The sequence below is a fragment of the Tenrec ecaudatus genome, chromosome 1 (genome assembly GCF_050624435.1).
Source record: "Tenrec ecaudatus isolate mTenEca1 chromosome 1, mTenEca1.hap1, whole genome shotgun sequence".
Taxonomy (NCBI): domain Eukaryota; kingdom Metazoa; phylum Chordata; class Mammalia; order Afrosoricida; family Tenrecidae; genus Tenrec; species Tenrec ecaudatus.
The window spans coordinates 236,561,538-236,579,565 of NC_134530.1; the positions used below are offsets into that span (position 1 = coordinate 236,561,538).

Genomic DNA, 18,028 nt, shown 5'->3' on the forward strand with positions numbered 1-18,028 from the left:
TAGATATCAAAAGCCAAGTGAAAGATATAGGTAAATGTACATAGAAAGGGTGAGGGGAAACTTCTCTTTGTACCTTAATGGAAAATGGCAAAACAAAGTGTTAAGTCTTAAAGGGATCTGTGTTAGGCTGCATTGACTAGAGAAACAATATCAGTGATACTCATATATGAGTTAAAAAAAACCTTTATATTATGAAGTAATTGTATATCAAGAAAATATCCCAGCCCAGTCCAGTTTAAGTCCAGCTACCCAATACCAGTCCATCAGTCCCTCTTCAGAATCACAAAGCCACGTACAATGATGCAGAATGCAGGAATATCAGCAGCCAGCGGTGGGCATACAATTCTGTGGATTTGATGGCAATGGATGTAACTCCCAGGCTCTGGCAGCAATCAGGGTCTGTCGGCAGGAAAGTGAGGGCAGAAGGGGATTCCCAGAGCCTTTCTTATGAGAAGGCCACACCCACAAGGAATTGTCATCAGGCTGTCTTGATTGACAGACTAGACTCCACCCCTTATCTTTTATGTATCCTTCAAGTTCACATGAAATTATGTAACTACCACAGTGTCAGTACCTAAAACTATCACTAAACTCTCCTTCAGATACACAACATAATAAAGCCTATTGGGCCCAAGGCTGAGGATATGTCAGATAACACTGTACCAAGCCCTTCTAGGAAACAAGTAAAATAAATAGGTGTGGTCTGAAAAAGAGTGTTAATTATCATCTATCTAAACCATGCTGTTTGATCCATATGGAATAGACTAGTGGTTCTCAGCTTTCCTAATGCCACAACCCCTTAATACAGTTCCTCATGTGGTGGTGACCCCCAACCATAAAATCATTTTCGTTGTTACTTCATCACTGTAATTTTGCTACTGTTATGAATCATAATGTAAGTATCTGATATGCAGGATATATTTTCATTGTTACAAATTGAACATAATTAAAGCCCCGTGATTCATCACAAAAACAATATATCATTATATATTGTGAAATATTTATTTCTAATGACAAATCAATGAAATTTTGTCTTGAAGCATTAGGTAGCATAGGTGCCAGTCTTCACCCCGGGTACTCCTATGTGGGCATCTCTGCATGTGGGCAGACCCGCTTGGAGATGGACAGAGAAGCCCTGTCTCGGTTCCTAAGACCATCGGAAGTATGTGTTTTCCGATGGTCTTAGGCGACCCCTGTGAAAGGATCATTCGACCCCCAAAGGGGTCACCACCCACAGGTAGAGAACCGTTGCAACAGAGAATTACAACAGTCCAATTAGAAAGATAATCTTACTTTTGATTTTCTTTTCAAATCTATCTGAGATTAAAGGTTCTTCATTAGGCTAGCAGATTACAAAAATAGTTGAGGGTAAAAATGTCAATACAGCTTCAGGAAATTAAATCATATATGGGGGTTAGATTCTCAATATATTGGAAAGTGGAAAATCTTCACATAAATTAGTATATTATATTACATAGATATGTTCTTATCCTTGCTCTCACAAAGGCAACAGAAGCCTTTGGTCTCATTATTTAATATCCTTTCCAATTCATTCCCATTCAATCTCAATTGCTTACAGATGAAGGTCTAGCTATTTGTTTGGTGCATCAAGGAAAGTCAAAGTTCACTTTCATATAAAGGCAACTCTGGCTGTAAGGCTCAATTTGAATTATACAGATCAATTTCTAAATTGGAAAAGCTCTTTACTTTTACTCGACTGCCATTAGGTGGTGCTAGATATGTCTCCATTCATAAAATATTTATGATTAACCAGCCCTACAAATACAGTAGGAAAAAAAATCATTGACCACCCTTGACAAAATAACAATTAAAAACCAGTCAGAAAATACTACAAAATGATCTGTAATGAATCCCCAAATGGCTAGTTCTTAATTAACATAATAATGCTTAAATAATCTTACTTATTTAATATATATGATTTCTTTACATTTTTAATTAAATGTTTCAGCAGCTACTGACCATTTGGGAACTTTAGATCTGCATGACAAAACTTTCATTGAAAGTATAGCCGAGGATGAAAAACTGTGAAGTTCAAAAGAAAGAACATGGGATTTTAAATAGTTTTTCATTACAATTGGATTCTTACAGAACTTGAGCATAGGAAGTCTTAGCAAACTGCAATTAATCCTAATTTTTACAAAATAAAGGGTCTTCTCTTTAATCTTTTAAAATAATACCACTTTGCTTACCAGGGACAGTAAAAATGCCTGAATGTCAGCAAGAGCAGGACCTACAGTTGTTACTGCATGCAGCTGAATGCCTTGGGTCAGCCTCTGACACCTGGTCACCACTGCAATGGGGACGGAAATGCTGTCTGCTTCTGCACCATTCCTGTGATCAGTGGAGATTCGATCATCAAAATCCTTAGGGTGTGTACTGACCGGGTTCTTTGAAAGTAAATCAGCAAGCCTGTATCCTCCTACTCTGGAAATTCCACAGAAACATGTCCAGCATTATAGCAACGCTCACTGACAGGCCAGCGGTGGTAACGCTTGGAGGTGCATTGCCTCATATTGCAATCAGTCTCCTGCTTGAAAAACAAGAATTCAAACACTGAACACCGCAGCCCTCTAATCATTCTTAACAATCTCCAACCCAAAGGTAGTATCTCGTAGATACTGGTTGGGTATTTCTTCTGTGAAAACCAAAATACATGCCAGGGCTTTCATTGCTTAAGGAGAGTTGACCTCCCATTCCTCAACTGTAAATGGAGGTATTGGATGAGGAGATCTCTAAATCATAAGGAAAATAAATTTATGGGTTAAAGAAGTGGTAATTTCATAAGCCCACATGGAAGAAGCACACCGGCCAGTGCGATCACGAGGTGCCCAAGGGACCAGATATAAGGCATCATGCAAAAAAAAAAAAAAGATATAAGTGTGTGTATGTATGTGTATTTATGTGTATATGTATATATGTATGTGTATATATATATTATATTAAATGAAGGGGGAAGTGCAGAGTGGAGACCCAAGGCCCAAGTGTCGGCCAATGGAGATCCCCTCATAGAGGGGCTTAGGAGAGGAGATGGGTTAATTAGGGTGTGAGGTAGTATCGATGAAGAACACAGCTTTCCCCCAGATCCTGGATGCTTCCTCCCCCCAACTACCATGATCCGAATTCTACCTTGCAGGGCTGGATAGGACAGAGGCTGTGCACTGGTACATATGAGGGTTGGAGATACAGGGAATCCAGGGTGGATGATACCTCCAGGACCAAGGGCGTGAGGGACGATGCTGGGAGAGTGGAGGGTGAGTGGGTTGGAAAGGGGGAACTGATTACAAGGAGCCACATGTGACCTCTTCCCTGGGAGAGGGACAGCAGAGAAGGGGGGAAGGGAGACCCCGAATAGGGCAAGATATGACAAAATAACGAGGTATAAATTACCAAGGGCATATGGGGGGGGGGGGAAAGGGAGGGAGGGGGGAAAAAAAAAGAGGACCTGATGCAAGGGGCTTAAGTGAAGAGCAAATGCCTTGAGAATGATTGGGACAGGGAATGTATGGGTGTGCTTTATACAATTGATGTATGTATATGTATGGATTGTGGTAAGAGTTGTTGGAGTCCCTAATAAAATGTAAAAGAAGAAAAGAGGAGAAAAAAATGATTAGGGCAAAGACTGTACAGATGTGCTTTATACAATTGATGTATGTATATGTATGAACTGTGAAAAGAATTGTATCAGCCCCAATAAATTGTTAAAAAAAAAACTGAAAAAAAAAAGAAGTGGTAATTTCATCTTATTTCTCATTCCAGATTCCATTTCAAGAGACTTCATAGTTTCTTCACTTTCTATAGGTTATGCATAAATGTATAGCCCTTATCAGGCAAAATATTATCAGCATTTGGAAATCGGACCTGGCATTTGGGGGGAGACACTATTTAGGAGTGTTTGCATTAGGTGCCAACCCTGTGTGCAACACAAGGACACACTGCTCATCCTGTGCCAGCCTCCCCACCGTTAAGGCCATTGCTGCAGTCACTGTGTCAACCCTTTCTTGGAGAGCTTTCCTTTTGTTCCACCGTCCTTCTACTTTATGATGATGCCCTTTCCTGAAGACGGATCTCCCTGATAACATGGAACGGGAGACAAAGTCTCACCACCCTGGCATCAAAGGAGCATTAAATTGTACTTTCTCGAAAACAGGTCTGTTGGTTCTTCCGGCAGTTGGTGGTCTTTCACTATTCTTCCTCAGCACCGTATTTCAAGTGCATCCGTTCCTCTGAAGGTCTTCTTGAGGCAGAGTCCAGCCTTCACATGCAGATGAAGCTTTTGGGTCAAGCACACTGTGGCCTTTAACACTTTAACAGGCCTGTACAGCACACCGGTCCAATACAATAACTACAGCGTTGGATTTCTTGACTATCACGTCTGTGAGCATTGAGCCACATTCAATCCACAATCAAATGAATGTGGATTCAACTGCCTATTTAGTATTATATCAAAATTGAAACCTTATTCTAGTTTCAGTTTGCATTTCTAGATAAACCATGAATTTAACTTTTTCATTGTAATTCTTCTTTTGGTACTACTAATCTCTGTGCCAGTTTTTAAAAGTTGAGTTGTTCATTTTTATTATTAATTTGTATATGAATCCATTATGTGTTAAGGGATTATTGTATTGTCCCATAAGAGTAGTCACTATTTAAAATAAGATTGTCTTTTTAATATTATCTCCAAAATGTTATATATTTTGTTTTCAAACTTTTTTTCTGAAATTGTGTGTTCTGTGACTTTCACACTTAAGTTTCTCCAATTCAAAATATGTTATTCACTTATCATTATATTTATTTCCTATATTTTATAGTGAAGAGCTCTTTTGTGTGAAAATTATTTTGGCATACAATATAAGATAACAATATCTCCATTTTTCTGTAATTATTTAAACATTTAATTGATAATGCATCCCTTGCCCCATAAACTTTGCTTTTTAACTCTATATTTGCAGCATCATAAACAATGTCTGCTATCTAATAGAGTCTCAAAAATACTCTCTGAATATGTTTAATAACAGAATCCTACCTTTACTATATGAAAATATGTTCTATCATAACAAGTTCTGTGCTTCCTACTTTGTTTCACAGATATCTTAATATAGTAGTAGTAGAATACCATAGTATTATTGTAACGTAATATTTCCACATCTGACAATGTAGTCCTCATCTCTATATTCTTCATTTCTCTTTCATAACTACTACTTAACTCATTAATTTTGAAAATATAAGCATTAAAATACTTTTTCGTGCTTTTTTCTTGAATAAATTCTGATGAGCTCTTGTTAAGTTTATACCAGGATGTGAGTTGCTATGAGTCAGCATCGATTCAATGGCTCTGAATTTGGTGTTGGTATATACATATAATTTCAATTTATTTCTACAAGACTTAGAGCTTGTGTAAGGCAGAAATCTACCAGAGAAAGAAAACACAAATATTTTCCACTAAAATGAGAGTTTAAAAGACAAAAGACCTTATATGTTAAAGGCAGAAAACTTGCAAGACCTGGAAAAGCAAAGCATCACATTGATTTCTAGCTCTCACAGATTTCACAACACAAGCCCACTAAGCCCCACTGTTCCTAAGCCTATTCCAACTGACCGAGACCCCAAGGACAGAACATGGTTTCCAGTGTTGAAATCGGTATATATATATATATATATATATATATATATACATATATATATATACATATATATATATATATATACAGATACTGCACATCCTTCTCCTAAGGAGTGGCTGGAACTGACTTACAAACTGCTGACTTTTGTTGACAGTTTACCTGAGGGAACAGGATTCCATATATACTCACATATGAGAGGGCTTCAAAAAGTTCATAGAAAATTTTGTTCATCTGTTGATTCAATTTCTCCTTGACCTTTTTGAAACCTGCATATATATGGCTATACTTACTGTGTGTATATCTATATAGACATATATGTGCATATATACATCTATATATGCCTATACAGATACACACATATATTTATATTTAAATTAATGATTACTTGATTAATATGGTGGAATGAAATTTATTAATATGGCTCTTCAATCCATGTCTCTATAATTGCTACCAAATGGAACTACGCAGATAGGGTGCAACACTGATAGAAGGGACTGGTTAGTTTTAGTTTCCACTCTCTTGGCTCTCAGAATGTGGCATTTTGCTAAGTCCACTAGACAAAGAGCAGAGGCTGCTACATGGAGGCCGGGAACCGAGCACAGGGGCAGCGTGAAGAATATGAGACCGCGAGACAAAGCCGTGGGCTAGCTTCTTGGCCCCAAGAGGCCAAAGCAAAGGCCATATGACTCAGAGGTTGAAGACTAAGAGCGTTAGCTGCTAGCTGAGGAGTGTGTTGTTCCAGATCCAGGACTGTATCTTTACTGTTTACTCACTCTATTTTGTGGTAACCTGTTAACTCTCTTAATAAACCCACTGAGAAACATACAACTTTCCTCCAGTTCCTAAATGCTTCCTCCCCACCCCCACTATTATGATCCCAATTCTACCTTACAAATCCGGCTAGACCAGAGGATGGACACTGGTACAGATAGGAACTGGGAACACAGGGAATCCAGGATGGATGATCCCTTCAGGACCAGTGGTGTGAGTGGCGATACTGGGAGGGTGGAGGGAGGGTGGGTTGGAAAGGGGGAACTAATTACAACGATCTACATATAATCCCCTCCCTGGGTGAAGGGAGACGTCAGACAGTGTAAGATATGACAAAATAATAATTTATAAATTATAAAGGGTTCATGAGGAAGGGGGGCGGGGAGGGAGGGGGGAAATGAGGGCTGATGCCAGGGGCTTAAGTGGAGAGCAAATATTTTGAGAATGATGAGGGCAACGAATGTACAAATGTTCTTTACACAATTGATGTATGCATGGATTGTGATAGGAGTTGTATGAGCCCCTAATAAAATGCTTGTAGAAATAAAAAAATAAACCCATCTAATTATAAGTACTGTCTGTGAGATTTTGATGGCCATTTCAATGACTCTTCTAATCTAAGGGAGTGCCCAGGGCGGAATGAGGAACAGTTGAATACAGAATAGGATAATGAAGAATCTAGGGTGAAGGCAGGTTTGATCCCTGGACCGTGGAAACAGGGAAGTAAGAAGAGGTGAAATCTGCTATTTACTTCAATTATATAATTGTCTTTATGTTCAAGGGCAATTTGGGAGAGTATATATACATATTTTTTCAGATTACTCTCTAAGCTTGGTCTTGCAAATTATTATAGTTATATAATTTAAATTCAAAAATTAAGATTTCTTAAGAAAAACATAAATCAGATAGTAGTAGACCCTGAGGTTATGGGCCTCCATCATCCTTTGTTCTGTACATCTTCACCCAATTCACAATAAAAGGTTAAGAAGAGACATAAGCATGTTATGAGGACACTACTATTCTTAATGATTGTTTTTTGACCAACATCCATAGCTATAAATGTTCCTTCCACCTTTTAAAATATGATACCAATACTTTCAATTACAATTAATTTAACAGCTACATTTTATAATATGTTACATAATATTAATATGTAATATCATATAAATATACTTTGCTTTGAGTTCTTTATAGAAAATAATTGTGTGTTGGATCAACGGGAAAGTGGGCTAAAATATGAACTCATTAACATTTAACAACAATTGAATGCTGAATCATAACTATATAAAGTATTTGCTTATTTGATAAAGCAAAATGTACTATTGGAGCTTCCACTTCAACTCCTTCTCAACTAACAATCTCACGAGACCTGGAGCAATTAAAATATACTGCTTTGGAATCAACTGGATTAGTAGAAATGAAATCAGAAAAAAAAATACTTCTAGATTGACCTTGCAAATAGTTTACCGCTGACTCAAAATGAACTGAAAATTTCCATTCTTAATTTCTATCCCACAATTTGAAAATAAATGTATTATTATTTCTGGGTTTTCCCGTGGATGAAAAAGAGTAAGGAAATCCAAAATGAAAATCTGGCTAACTTCCAACATTTTGATAAAAGCGAAAAATTCCAAGGGGGCAGGGGCTCCCTACAGATTAACATTTGATGACACCTATACAACTGCGTGTGCTATAAGGAGGATACCATATTAACATCAGTGTAGAGAATGGGGAGCAGGGGGATGGCTTGAAGATCCACAGAAGCAAACGTAGTGCCACCAGGAGCTGATCCAGACAAGGACCATTTCACCACATGCCAGCCCACAGTCTCCTGCTTGTCAGAATGAAAACAGGGAATTCTACTGGTCATCCAGAGTCTTTGCTAGTCTTCTGCTTGTTGAGAACCCCTAGTTTGATAAGATCAAAGTTTCAAAAAATTTCTTCTAACCAAGTTGGAACTTTGGTATTTCTTCAGAGCTAAGAAGGACCGCCTTCTTCCATGTCAAGAAAGACCTAAGTCCTAAAGGTAGTCACTGAAATATTTTTTATCTCTGTGTGTTTTAAAAATAGAAGTCTTCTAAAGTTCATTGAAAGAAGGAAATAATATATCCCATTTTAATTTTTGTCATCCAGATCAATATATAATCATGTACTGTCACAAAATAAATTCTTATATGTTACTGAGTATATTTTTCATGGGACTTGAGAACAACAAAGTTGTGTGATAACAGTGCATATATTTGAATATTGTTTTAATTTATTTTTAATGTTTTATTATCATGGCATTAAAGTATTGGATACATTGAAGACAAGAAATTTTAGTTTAGTAAAAATAAGGCAAAGTTGTTTTTAAAATTTTGAGTAATGTTTGCCTTGGTGTAGGAAAACTATCACTTAACTTTTTAATATTTTAGTCAGTAAATTGTATCATCTCTCAATTCAACCACTTATACTGTATTAGTCACTTTGGAAAGAAGAGTCAGGAAGGAGAAGTTTAGGATATCAACTGTTGTTTACACAGTGCTGGTCGTGCAATGGTTGAATGTTTGACGGTAAACAAAAGGTATGTGGTTCAACCCATCCAGGAACCACGAGAGAAAAGACCTGGCAATCTTCATTAAAGATTATTCTTGTTGTTGTTTTTAGGCGACCATATAGCAGGGTCCAACTCATCGCAATCATAGGTGGAACAGAACCAAATATTGCCCGGTGCTGCATCATCCTCACAATCTTTCCTGTGTCTGAGCCCAGGATAGCAGCCACTGTGCCAATCTGCCTTATGGAGATGCTTCCTCTCTCTCTGACCCTCTACCTCCCAAGCACAATGTCCTTCTCCAGCCACTGGCCCCTCCTGCCGACATGTCTGTCCCAAGCACGAGAGACAGCTTTGCAAGCCTGACTTCTAAAGAGCATTCTGACTTTACTTCTGAGACAATTTGTTTTCTTTCAGTGCATAGTATATTTAATTTCATTTTCCAAGATTATAAATACAATGTATCAATTTTTTTGTAAATTCGGTGAGAGTTTACATTGTAGATAATCAACTTTGTTTTCAACAGTTTATAATACTATTCAAACCCTCCCCAATAGTTTACCCTTCACTGGCTCCTTGATTGGCTCCTCCCTGTACTGGATGACTATTTTCCATTTCACCCAAGCAAATGTCCATTAACAATCAGGCCCAGGAATCAATAAACTTTAGAGATGGAACAACCAATCCTGTCACTCACAATAATTTGAAAATCATTCAAGGGTCATAGATATACTTTTACAAACACATGAAATCACCATAGCTGAATAATATTCTTTAAAACTTTCCAATTGTACTTCAGAGCCTCATGTACGCACTGAAAGAGACGTGCATAGGTCAAGAAGCGGTTTGCCCACCCCTGGTCGAACCCACTACTTTCTCTTTCTTCTCTCACCCTCTCTCAGTTGATAATCTCCAAAGTCTGCTCTCTTTGCTGTGACAGTGTTTATGTATCTTGTCAGTTTGGGTTAATTTTCCCCTTAGAACAATGGTCTCATATAACATTTAACCTTTTGTGATGGGCTGTTTTCACTCAGTATAATGTTCTCCATGTCCCTCCATGTCATGAGGTATTTTGTGGGTTCCTCATTGTTTTTGTTTGCTTGTATTTTAGTGATGTTAGCATTCCATGTGGAGCCCTGGCCATGAAGTCATCATGCATTGGGCAGCTACCTAGAAGGTCAGCAGTTTGAAACCAGAACAACTCTGTGGGAGTGAGGTGAGGTGAGTCAGGGGGTCAAGAGAGGCATGCTGGGTTTTTGGTTTTTTGCCCAAAACTGGCATACTAAGGTGGCTGAGTGAGCAGGTGGGTTGTCATGATGACAAAAACAGTCCCCTCTCTGCCACTTATCAGACCTTTTTGTCTGATTATGTTATGCTATATTTTCAGAACCTCTAAATAGATACCTTGAATAACAGTTTGGCCTGGGGGAATGAACAAATGCACTACAAGGTGACATTTTTCCTATTCGGGAAGGTGACAGACTTACAGAAGATTTGTCACCAATCAACACTGTACACCTTTTCTGAGACGAGAAACAACTTGTACACTTGAGTTTTTCCCATAGTGCTGTTCTTGTTAGCTTTGTTCAACATCAAAACAGTTTCTATGATGTTTTTCCTGAGCAGGAAACAAAATTCCCCAGTGGCATGTTATTCTCTTAAATTGGCCATCACAAAAAAAAAAAAAAAAAAGGGATTTGAGCGAAACAGCTTTAATGAAAAAATTCACTGTGAGCAAAGAGAACCTTCCCAGGCAATGCCACTGAGTGCACTAACTCTGAGCGAGTTCTTTAATGCTGCCTAATGGGAAAAATGCATACTATGAAAGTTCTGCTCCACCCAGTGCAATTCCGGATACTTTGTGGGTAACCCCTCATATTGCTTTCCACAGTGGCTGGATATATCAAAAGTGCCACCAGCATTATATGAGGGTTTTAGTCGTTTTTAACTGTCTAACTTTCACAAGCATCAGAGGCTCCTGAAAATACCTCCAATCTGGTGCATTTTAGTCTTCAAGCAGATTTTTTTTATTTTTAAAAGGTCTTTTTGCAGCTGGAATACTTCATTTGATTGACACCTAGGCATCCCAATGGGGCTGTTCGATACCGCCCCACAGCATGGCTGTGAGTTGGAATATACTGGAAGCCACAAAACACAACAGTAACTTTACCTACCGAGATGAGGGAGCACTTGATGGGATTGATTTCTTTAGTCGTAGTAAGCATGTCATTGACTAGCCAAAGCAACTAGTCTCCTTTCCTCTAGTCCTTCCTTCCCACTTTCCTTTTGTCCTGTCTTTTCTATTTTACTTCCTTTTTTGTTATTGTGGTTTTGTCTCTCTTTCTCTCAAAGGTCCCGTGTTATTTGTTTCAACATGTCTTTGGAAAGAGAAGCCCTGGTGTCATGGTGGTTACGTGTTGGTCTGCTATCCGACAGCCAGCAGTTCGAAACCACTATATGCTCCACAGGAGAAAGACAAAACTTTCTACTCCCATAAAGAACTGTAGGTGCAGCTGTACCCTGCCTCTAGAGTCAGTATGAGTCTAAATAAACTCAATGGCAATTAGGTAGAGAGAGCTTAGGTTAAAGTTTAAGGAAAAAGAAATGTGATGTTTTATTTGGTGATCAAAAAATTTAATGCTAGAGCTATATTGCATAAATTCAGGTACTAGCTTCAGCACTTAATTCTTGTGTACTTGGTCATATCATTTACCCATTATATTCTTAATACCCTCATTTATAAATTGAGGAAAATGAAAGTTCCTTCCATTACATAATTGTTGGAAGAATCAAATGAGTTAATACATAAAGTTTATTTCAAATCACCTGGCCCTAAATAGATGCGAAATCAACACCAAACCCATCACTAACAAGTGGATTCTGCCTCATAGGAGCCCTACAGATCCGAGGAGAGCTGCCCTTTGAACTTTCCAGGACCGCAATCTCACGAAACCATGGCAACGCCTTTCTCCTGCAGAGCAAGTGGTTCATTAACAGTATCAACTTTTAGGTTGGTAGCCACACACTCTCTTTACAAGAGAGTAAGTCAAAAAGAATTGCTACTCGTTTGTCAGTCCGTACACGCACAGCTTTATGCCAAATCAAACGTGCTGCACATCCCTGAGATCAGTGGATTGCTACAGACAGAGTCTCTTGAGCATGCATTGGCTTTAGTCCCCGTAGCTAACTGGAGGCTATATGGAAGCTTGACTTGTACTTATTACAAAAATCAAACTTGCATTTATCTTTGTTTCTGTTATTCTTTCTAAAATAAGGGCTAACCTGGTACATTCCTATATATTTAGTTGTTTTGTTTAATTTCCGTTGCTTAATTTGATAGCCTACTATAATATGGTATGGCCTATTTATACAGACCGTATTTCCAAATCCTTATATTCTCTAAATGTGCTGCTTTCAATTTCTACTGCATTTCAATTTCTAATGTGAGCATGGGTGAAAAATGATGAATTTGAATTAAATGAAATATTTTGTTTGTAGGATATTAAAACATTTTTTGTAATAAATTTTGACAAGACTAAGAATGAACAATAGATTATTTTCACATTGCCATTAAGGTATATTTTCACTTTATTACCAAACCATTAGTACTCAAAATAGCCAACAGCGCCATCTGTTAATAGCAGGTAAAATTGATTTGCTTTGGTTCTGTAACACAAAGCGTTATTCTTACCAGTTGAATTGTTTAACGAGAAACAAGCTCCTTGACTACAAATGGATGTTTCCAAATGCAAGTAGCATTATGAATTTACTTTTCCTGCTTATGGCAGGTGTATATTAGATATTCTATAGATTCATTTGATTTTTTATTAAAAAAAACTATAACCATGAACTCAGTTCTATTATTGATTTTGAATGAAATAAATGCAAAAAAAGATATATTTTTTCTATTTTAGGATTTCTTAACCCCAAAATTCAAGTTTTATTTCACATGTTATAAATAGCTTTTGACTTTTGACTACAGGAATGAGAAACAAGGTTAGAATACAATAGTTCACTCAACCTTTCTGACATTGAGTTGATTCTGACTCACAGTGACCCTACAGAACATGGAAAAACTGCCGTGTGGGTTTCCAAGACTGTAAGTCTTTAGCAGAGTAAATAGCCCTGTCTTTCTCCCACAGGGCACCTGGTGATTTTGAGCTGCTAATCTTGTGGTTAGCTGCCTAACACAAAACCACTATAGCCCCAGGGATGCCTAAAGCATAATTCTATTAATTGCATTTTATCGATTACTTTTTGTCAAAGTACACCAATGTGTGACTGCATAAGAGAGAACTATAAACAATATTTTACAATTGTACTTCTTTCATCGATTGAAATATCCCCTTCAAATATATGTCAGTTTGTCTGGGCCATGATTCTCAGTGATTTGGCAGCTCTGAAGTGATAGAATTTGGTGGTTTTTAATGATAGTAGAATAGTGGGTTACTCATTGGACTGAGAACTATAAGCTCAGCATTTTGTACCCACCAGGCATCCATGGAAGAAAGACGAGGCTTTCCACTCCCAGAAAGGTTTGCATCATAGGATATCCATCAGGACAGTTCTACTCTGCCGGCTAGGGTCACTATGAATCAGGATCAATTTAGTGGTAGTGAGTTTGTTCTTTGGTTTCAGTGCTGTGATCAGTACCCACGTAGAAAGATGAGGCTTTCTACTTCCGTACAAAGCTACAACCCCAGGAACCCACACGGAGGTTCTACACTTTGCTACGGGGTCTCTAGTCACAATCAACGATGACAGTGGTGAGTGAGTATCATTACCCATGAAGTAATCCAATGTGATCAGCCAACCCATTGGAAGGAGGTTCAGGTGAGGTGCAATGCCCTTACTCAGATCACAGCCTTGGTTCAATGTCAGGAAGATTTTCTGGGATGTAACCTGCATCTTTTATCATTGAATAGATTAAAAGGACCAAAAAGGGAGCAGTAAAGGAATGGCCACCAACCACCAAGAAATAAGATCTGAGACAAAAGTTCTTGTGCTGAGAACCTCCTAGACTCAGGAAAAGATGATGCTAAGAGATATAGAGATCTCTAATGAATGTTGGCCTGAGATATTAGGAGAAAAGAAGGGCATTCTTTCAGTGCCAGCAGAGAAAGAAAGCCTTCCTCTAGATCCGGTGCTCTGGATGTGGAATCATAGCCTTCCACTCTGTGAAAGAATATAGTTATGTCAGTTAACATCATCCACTGGTGATATTTCTAATAGACTGCCCCCTAGTGGTGTAGTGAGTTATGTGTTGTTGGGCTGCTAACCAGAAAGTCAGCAATTCAAAACCACCGGCCATTCTACCAGAGAAAGATGAGGCTTCCTGCTCCACTAAAGATTTATAGCCTCAGAAAACTAAAAGCTGTTTGATTTAATCCTATAAGATCACTATGAGTCAGATTTGAGTCAATGTCGATGAGCTCAGGGAGTTTGAGTTAGCACTAGGTAATCATGACACCTCCCAAATCATGATTAATCATTCCATTATTCAGCATGGAATAGTTAATAATACTGTTTAATAAATATTTTGTTAAGATATATGTTAGATTATAGTACTTTTAAATCAATGCAGGACACGAAGACAATGTTAAGAAGGCATCATACGTAAGATGTAAGACTACGAATATTTTGTAAAAACTGTCAAAAGTTTAACTAGGTCAAACTAAAAGGTTGAATGAACTTACCTTTACTAATGTTAAGTTTATGAATAAATTAGCAAATAGTAGAAAATGTAATATTTCATGCTCTGGTTTCTAGAGCTATATGATAAAGAAAATCATCTTGATATATATTTTGCTTTTTTTTCTTTTCAGACAACTAATTTGATACCTGTTCTTATTTTATTTTTTATTTTTTTGCCACCCTATTATACTCACCACTGGTAAAACAAACAGGACACTTTAGCTTTAATCTTCTTACTACATAACCCAAATAACTTCAGTCATGTTTGCATTAATGCTGCATTAATCATGTTGTTGCGTATTAATGAGTTTTCAGGCTATGCTAATTACTGTCATAGATTCTGCAGCAGCCCATTAAATATACAAATTACAGAATTAAAGAGCCAGAGCTCTTCATGATTAATCTCTAAATGGAGAAAAACTAATGATGTCTATACAAAGTTTCTCTCTACTTGTGGCTGAGTGAGTCCAATGAACAATCAATTAGACTATTTGAGGAAGAAGAAACTCAAATATGCTACAATTTTGTGAAGGTTCTTCAATGCAGCAATGGACTTTGTTTTATATTTCATAAAAATTCTGCAGCCTTGTCTTATCTTTTCCTCTAAATAGTATTGTTTATGAGATTGTTCAATATGGAACATAATTTGAAAGGATTCAAGTCCTTACAGAATCTACTCCAATGATGATCTAAAGTACCAAAGAACCTCATAAAAATTCATTTTTATCGGAAAGATTTCTCACAAAAAGTGTCTCAAGCACAGAAATTGGAATGAAAAGATAGAGTTGAACCAAGAACAAAACCATTACACTTTGTTAACCTACATGATTTCTGGATCTTATCTTGGAGTAGTGTGGTCCAGTGTAGCTTATCAAGTCTGAAATGGAAGGCAGATCGGAAACTGAACATTTTTGTCATGGGTGGACAGGTGGCAGAGCTACCAAGTTTCAAGCTCAGGGAGAAACTCTAGTTGCAATGACCTGCACTGAAAATATGACAGCGATATGACAAAGGGCCTGACTGAAGACAGGAAGGTAAGGAGTAGGGCTGGAATGGAGAGGTCTGGTCAGACAGTGAAGCACAGCAACGATCACATCAGCACAGGTGAGATTTGGAAAGCCAAGCAAGGAAACAATGTGGCATAAAAAATATGTGAGTGGCAAAAATCAAGAGTCCAAGAGGAATACAAAGGTAAACAGTAGCCTGGGGTTACAAATTTGTAAAAATGAATCAGGTGAACAGATGAAGCATATAGTTTCATCACTCCAAATATGGGAGTAGTGAGTATGGGTCCAGGGAAGGTTTTTGGCCCGTAGTAAAAAATGTGACACAAGCCAAGGCCAGATTCTTCAGGATTGCCCATCTGAGAGAATCAAAGCATGAGTCTGAATCCCTCAAGTCAAGGCAGCAATGGCCCCATGGAATAGGATCAGGTGAACATAGAAAAGAAAACAAATAAAAAAACTCCAAGAAACATCAAGTTGGTTCCAAATCATGGCGATCCTTTATCAGGATTCTGAGACTGTAAACTGGAACAGACAGCCCCAATATTTTTCCCATGGGGCACTGCCAACCTGGTAGCAAGCAACCTAACCCCTTGGACCATCTGGTGCCCTTGAATGAGTATAAAGTAGAGGTCAATGTCTCCAACCCTGTGGGGAGGAGGGTGGTAGAGTATTAATCCTAGAGTTTGACAGTCTTTTACTTTGCGCCTAAAGTATAGAAAATCAATTTTTCTGAAGGTCAAAGGTGTTCATGTCGTCAGCTGGAACAATCTTGGGTGTGGTGTGAAAAAGACTCAAGGTTTCGATTGACTTGGTGGAACTAAGTCCCTGAACACTGAGGAGAAGCAGGTGCAGGGACAGTAAGGCTCACAGACCTTTCACCAGGAGGCATGCACTGATCGGAAGACTTTATAAAGAGCATCCTATTCCCGTCTCTCATTTTATTGATGCTCATTTTACAGATGAGAAAAATGAGCTCCAGTGAGATTATCTAGTGCCAGAAAAGATACCCTTACTGTGGCAGTTATATAATTGTCAATTTAAGGATTAAGGGTTTATGGGTGGAGTCTAGCCTATCAATAGGTCATAGTCAAAAAGGCTTCTTAAGGACTCTGGGAATTCTGATATTCCCCCCTTGGAGGTGGAAGGCTCTCTGCTCACACCCTGGAAGACATAGCAGCTGACAAGACACATGGACCCACCCTGATGCAGTCCTGGGTGCTGGAGAAGCTGTGCAGAGACTCCTGTCAAGCGCTGAGATGTTTCCAATGCCACTGGATCCAAAGACTTTTTACCCACTGGCCGGTGATCTTCTACATTTGGCATCATTGCATGTGTTTCATGAATCTGAAGAGGTCTTTATAGATTGGTATAGGACATATGGGATAATATTGGACTTATGGACTTGATCTGGACCAGGCTGGGATGTTTTCTCAATACTCAATTGCTGTTGTATACAAGTCTCTTTCTTATACACAGTTGTTTCTCTAGTTGATCCAGACTAATACACTGACCAAAAAAGAATTAGCTTAAAAAATAAACTTGCCTCCCCTCACTGAGAGGAATTCAACCATCTGGCTGAAGTGAATATAATATAATCTAAATTGTCATTAGCAAGAGTGAAATATTGGTTACATATATAACATCACTTGCCCTTGAATTAAGCCTGGCTCAACAGCAATTGCATTTGTACTAACACAGGACTGTGGCCAGCAGGTTCTCATTGACTGATGTTTAGAGTGTCAGGACTCTCCAGACACCTCTGTGTGGACTTAGATCTTTCAGTTTCAGTTAACAGTGATCATATCAAACATTTGCACCTCCCGGAGCATCTATCCATTTATTAAATCTTGTCAAACAGTATTAAACAATGGATGGGAGCCGCTCCTGTGCTGATCATATTCTTCGCCAATTGCTAAGCTTTCGAAGAACACTTCTGACTCATGTATTTCCAAGAGCTACTCCAATATCTGTTGGTATGTGATTTTAAGCCCTACAAATTATACATTAGAGGAGACTTGGCAATGGTTAAAACACTCTACTGCTGACTACCAGGCCTGCATTTCTCACCCACCAACAGCCCACTCCACCGGCCACTCTGCAATAAAGATGGGCCAGTGTGCCTCCGAGAAGATTCACAGCTTGGAAATCCTATTGGAGGTTAGTTCAACCCTGTTCCATTGTGGCCACAGTGAGTCAGAATTGATTCAACAGCAGTGGGTTTGCTTTTTGTGTGTGTGTATGACCAAACAAATGCATGTTTATTGAGTTGCTTTCATGGTTTCTATTTTCCCAGATTTGTTCATATGTGTTTTCCTTTTTAAATCTCCCTTTCATAACTAGAAGTCTTTGGAAACAGGAAGAGTTACCATGTTTCCCGTGCC

At 38.3% G+C, this 18,028-nt stretch overlaps 1 protein-coding gene across 1 annotated transcript in view; it reads right to left on the bottom strand.

The window, feature by feature from the left end:
* USH2A (usherin) overlaps window positions 1–18,028 on the bottom strand; it is a 987,589-nt gene that overhangs the window by 633,340 nt on the left and 336,221 nt on the right. The gene's annotated exons all lie outside the window — the stretch shown is intronic.